The sequence below is a fragment of the Sorex fumeus genome, unplaced genomic scaffold, assembly GCF_029834395.1.
Source record: "Sorex fumeus unplaced genomic scaffold, SorFum_2.1 ptg000042l, whole genome shotgun sequence".
NCBI lineage: Eukaryota > Metazoa > Chordata > Mammalia > Eulipotyphla > Soricidae > Sorex > Sorex fumeus.
This window is the reverse complement of record NW_026606099.1, coordinates 10,439,012-10,444,882: the sequence shown is the minus strand read 5'-3', so window position 1 is coordinate 10,444,882 and position 5,871 is coordinate 10,439,012.

Genomic DNA, 5,871 nt, shown 5'->3' with positions numbered 1-5,871 from the left:
GCCGCCGCTGATTGGCCCGCGTCCCCGCGAGGCCCCGCCCCGGGGGAAGACGATTGGCTGGCCCGCCGCCGGCTCCCGCGCTCCTGGCCAATCTGCGCACAGGCTTGCCCCGGGGAAGACGGACGTCCAACCAGAAGGCGCGAAGATCTGATTGGCAGTTGGGCGTTAGGAAAGGTCCAGCCCTCCCGCGCGAACGGGGCGGGCGGGTCGGCGGGGCGGGGCTGTTTCCACGGGGAGCGGAGGAAGCGATTCTTGGTTTTCGATTGGCTGGGGGGGAGCACGTGACGGGAGAGGCCTCTTTTCGCAGCTTTAACCGGCACTTCCTTTAGGGGGCGCTGTGTCTCCTTACGCCCTGGCGCGGGCCGCCCTGCACGCTCCCTGTTGCAGCCCCCTCCGATCCCTGCACGCGCCTCGGTGGACGTGGGTGCCCTCCCCTCCCTCGGGCTCAGCCTGAGCGTCCTCCCAGAAGGCCACAGGGAGAAGCCGAACGGGGCCGGCGGCGTGACGGTGCAGATCAAGGCCGCCAGGAGTCGAGGGCCGCAGTGATGATCTCCCCGGAGTGGAGCCTCCAGCTCCGTTGGGTCCAGGGAAGGAGAAAACGTCCGCGAAGCCCTAAAAGCGAATTTTGTTCGGCAGACGCGGAGAGAGAGAGGAACTTGGCACAGCCGTGCAGAAGGGACAGAGGGGCAAGAGCCCAGGCTAGGAAGGGGTGCAAGGAGCGGGGTCTGCGGTTTTCCAGCAGGGACATGCCGTTGCAGAATGAGAAAAGGGAAGTTTGCCGAATGCAGGGATTTCACAAGAGGGAAGGGTTTTGGTGAAGTTGAGCTTTCCCCTAACCCTGCATGCCTTGGTGCCGGATCCCACCGCCTTTGGCTAGGCCAGGGACACCTTCTATTGCTGTATGTTATCCCCAAAGGAATTTTCTCTTTCTTTCTTTCTTTCTTTTTCTTTTTTTTTTTTTTTTGCTTTTTGGGTCACACCCGGCGATGCACAGGGGTTACTCCTGGCTCTGCGCTCAGGAATTACCCCTGGCGGTGCTCAGGGGACCATATGGGATGCTGGGAATCTAACCCGGGTCGACCGCGCACAAGGCAAACACCCTACCCCCCCAAAGGAATTTTCTTTTAGCCTCTGACAATTATGTCTTTTTTTCTCCTTTAGTTTCTGGGCCACGCCCTGTGGTACTCAGGACTCATTCCTGGTGGGGCTCTGGTGCTGGGCTTTGAACTATATATATCATGTGCAAGGCAAGAGCCTTACCTGCTGTACTATCTCTCTGGCCCCTGACTGTTATGTCCTTAGAAGTTTTTTTTTATCGAGAACAAACCTGGCATCTGAGCGATAGTACAGTGGGTAGAGCAATTGCTTTGCATGGGCCTGGGTTCAATCCCCAGCTCCCCATATGATCTCCCAAGCCTGCCAAGAGTGACCCCTGAGCACAGAGCAAGGAGTAAGCCTTGAGAACCGCCAAGTGTGGTCTAAACATGAGTCCCCCCTCCCCCCAAAAAAGAAAAGAAAATTAAATTTAAAAATTCCTGGGTCAGGGTCAGAGAGATAGTACGGCAGATAGGGCGATTGCCTTGCACATGGCCAACCAGGGTTTGATCCCCGGCACCCTATACAGTCCTCTGAGCTCCTGCAGGAGTGATTCCTGAGTGCAGAGGCAGGAGTAACCCCTGAGCATCACTTGGTGTGACCCAAAAAATATATAGATATATAAAAATAATAACTCTTGGGTCAGTGAGATGACTCAAAGGCCTGGAGCACATGGTTTGCCTAGAAGAGGCAGCAGGCTCGATCCCTGGCAACCTAAAAGCAATCCCTGAGCATTGAGCAAGGTGTGGTCCAAGCACAAAAACAACAACAATAACAATAAAAATGAACAAGTAATGGACTGGAGAGAGAGTGAGTGCACTAGGCGAAGCACTTGTCTTCAGGCAAGTGATCCTGATTCAATTCTCCAGCACTGCATACGGTTCCCTACACACTGCCAGGGATGACTCCTGAGCACAGAGCCAGGAATGGGCCCTGAGTACTACAGGGTATGACTCACCCTTCCAAAAAAAAAAAAAAAACCCTTGTAGATGGTTATAGCATTTTCTTTCTTCCTCTTTCCCTCCCTCTCACTCTTTCTCTCTCTTTCTCTTTTTTTCTCTCTTTCTTTCTTCCTTTCTTTCTTTCTGTCATTCTTTCTTTGTCCTGTTTGAACCGCATCTGCCAGTACTCGGGGCTTTTGGAGAGTGGCATCAAACCTCAGTTGGTCCCATATGAGGCAAGTGCTTTACCCACTATTATCTCTCTGGTTCCCATGTTCTCTCTTGAACACATATCTCTCCCCTCACATTTCTTCTTCAATTAAAACTACTTCCTTAAGTAAAACTATTTTACTTCAAAAAAAAGTAAAATAGAAATCATTACACCATTTTTAAAGATGAAAAAGGATAGAGCTTGGAACAATTAAACAATATACTTAAGGGCTTTATAATACAGCAGCTAAGACTGGTTGCCCTGCATGTGGCCTTTCTGGGTCCAATCTCTGGCACCACATATGTTCCCCCGAGCCCTCCAGCCCCCCCAGGGGGGACCTCTGAGCGCAGTAAGCCCTGAGCACCACTGGGTGTGGCCCCAAAACTGTGTGTGTGTGTGTGTGTGTGTGTGTGTTTGTGGTCGTACGACTAATAATTGGCAGTCATACATCTGTCATAAGAGATCTGGTTCTAAAAACAGATTCCTTTTTGGGGGGCCAAAAGTCAGTAGACTTTATTTAGGGAAACAGAAAGGAAGGGAGAGTAAGGCAGGGAAGTTCCCAGATTATAGCAGAGGTCCCAAAAGAGGATCCTGAAAACAAATTCTAACCCACAGTTTGCCCCCCTGACTGTGGCACAGTCTCTCTTACTTCCCAGTTTGAGCGGAAACAACCACGCCAGTGCCAGGTGTTTGTAGGGACCGTGAGGAGGAAAACAGTAGAATGTGAGGTTAATGGAGATAGTCGGATTCTGATTCCTTGGTTGTGGAGTAATTGGCAAATTGTAACAGTCTGATGTTGCTCCAGATCGCTAATTCTTAGTTCTCCTCTCTCCTGGGTAACTGTGCCATTGGGGAAGGATAACTGTGCCACTGGGGCAAGATAACCGACTGAGCGGAAGACGTTAATTGTTGTCATGATTTTGTCTGATTAAGTAGGAGACTTCTGGCAAATTCTGTACCCTCTCTGGACTACTGCTACTGCTTCTGGAAAATAGGAAGGCTCAGACCCAAACTTGTTAGGGCCTGAGCTATCACTAAAATTCTATAATTGGGGCTGGAGCAATAGCACAGCGAGAAGGGCTTTTGCCTTGCACATGGCCAACCTGGGTTCGATTCCCAGCATCCCATATGGTCCCCCAAGCACCGCCAGGAGTGATTCCTGAGTGCAGACCTAGGAGTAACCCCTGGGCATCACTGGGTGTGACCCAAAAAGAAAAAAAAAATCGGGGCTGGAGAGATAGCACAGCGGGTAGGGTGTGTGCCTTGCACGCAGCCGTCCCGGGTTCGATTCCCAGCATCCCATATGGTCCCCTGAGCACCGCCAGGAGTAACTCCTGAGTGCAGAGCCAGGAGTAACCTCTGTGCATCGCCAGGTGTGACCCAAAAAGCAAAAAAAACGGAAACGTTCAGAATAAGAGAAGGAACACATGGAGGGTGCGGGATCCCGGAGGAAAAGAAAAAAGAAAAAACAGGTTCCAAAAAGAGCCGAGAGCACCGGGAAGTTCCAGATGGAGTAGGCGCCGCATCCCGCCTCCCCCAGATGGAACCCTGGTGACCAGAAGCCTCTACAAACACAGCTCAAGTATGCGGGAACGAGGACTTTTTCTCAAAACCGCGCGGCCGCTTACGCGGCCGCGCGACATCTCTCTATATACAAAGTGATCAATGAGAAGTAAACCACCCAATCTTTCTCCCTGAAAATCAGAGTTAAGTTTGGAGCATGGCCACAGCCCCAGAAACACAAGGACTTAATGCAGAAACCAGCAGCTTAGAGCAGAAAAGTGAACGGACGATGCGTTAACCCAGGCCATCATTTCTGCCCAGAGGGGAAAAGGGTGTTGCCCCATTCGCCCTCTCTTCTCTGGAAAGAAGGATGGCGGCCGCATGGGAGCCTTGTGGACAGCAGGTATGAGCCGGAGGTTGGGGGCGACTAAAACCTCATGGGAAGGGGGGCGTTCCGGTCCGTCCTTCACACCCTACCGAGGTCACCAGTTGCCCCCCACGAGCGGCTCTCCAGCACGGCCACAGCCCCAGAAGCACAAGGGCTTAATGCAGAACCCAGCAGCTTGGAGCAGAAAAGTGAAAGGACTATGCGTTAATCCAGGCAATCATTTCTGCCCAGAGGGGAAAGGGTGTTGCTCCCTTCCGCCCTCCTCCCTCTGGAAAGAAAGATGGCGGCCACATGGGAGCCTTGTGGACAGCAGGTATGAGCCGGGGGTGTGGGGGCGACTAAAACCTCATGGGAAGAGGGGCGTTCTGGTCCGTCCTTCACGCCCTACCGAGGTCACCAGTTGCCCCCCACGAGCGGCTCCCCAGCACGGCCACAGTCCCAGAAGCACAAGGACTTAATGCAGAACCCAGCAGCTTGGAGCAGAAAAGTGAAAGGACTATGCGTTAATCCAGGCCATCAAGTCTGCCGGAGGGGAAAGGGTGTTGCCCCATTCGCCCTCTCTTCTCTGGAAAGAAGGATGGTGGCCGCATGGGAGCCTTGTGGACAGCAGGTATGAGCCGGGGGTGTGTGGGCGACTAAAACCTCATGGGAAGGGGGGCGTTCCAGTCCGTCCTTCACGCCCTACCGAGGTCACCAGTCACCCCTCACGAGCGGCTCTCCAGCACGGCCACGGCCCCAGAAGCACAAGGACTTAATGCAGAACCCAGCAGCTTGGAGCAGAAAAGTGAACGGACTATGCATTGATCCAGGCCATCAAGTCTGCCGGAGGGGAAAGGGTGTTGCCCCATTCGCCCTCTCCTCTCTGGAAAGAAAGATGGCGGCCACGGCCACATGGGAGCCTTGTGGACAGCAGGTATGAGCCGGGAGTGTGGGGGCGACTAAAACCTCATGGGAAGGGGGGCGTTTCGGTCCGCCCTTCACGCCCTACCGAGGCCACCAGTTGCCCCCACGAGCGGCTCTCCAGCACGGCCACAGCCCCAGAAGCACAATGACCTAATGCAGAACCCAGCAGCTTGGAGCAGAAAAGTGAAAGGACTATGCGTTGATCCAGGCAATCATTTCTGCCCAGAGGGGAAAGGGTGTTGCTCCCTTCCGCCCTCCTCCCTCTGGAAAGAAAGATGGCGGCCACATGGGAGCCTTGTGGACAGCAGGTATGAGCCGGGGGTGTGGGGGCGACTAAAACCTCATGGGAAGAGGGGCGTTCTGGTCCGTCCTTCACGCCCTACCGAGGTCACCAGTTGCCCCCCACGAGCGGCTCCCCAGCACGGCCACAGTCCCAGAAGCACAAGGACTTAATGCAGAACCCAGCAGCTTGGAGCAGAAAAGTGAAAGGACTATGCGTTGATCCAGGCCATCAAGTCTGCCGGAGGGGAAAGGGTGTTGCCCCATTCGCCCTCTCCTCTTTGGAAAGAAAGATGGCGGCCACATGGGAGCCTTGTGGACAGCAGGTATGAGCCGGGAGTGTGGGGGCGACTAAAACCTCATGGGAAGGGGGGCGTTTCGGTCCGCCCTTCACGCCCTACCGAGGTCACCAGTTGCCCCCCACGAGCGGCTCTCCAGCACGGCCACAGCCCCAGAAGCACAAGGGCTTAATGCAGAACCCAGCAGCTTGGAGCAGAAAAGTGAAAGGACTATGCGTTAATCCAGGCAATCATTTCTGCCCAGAGGGGAAA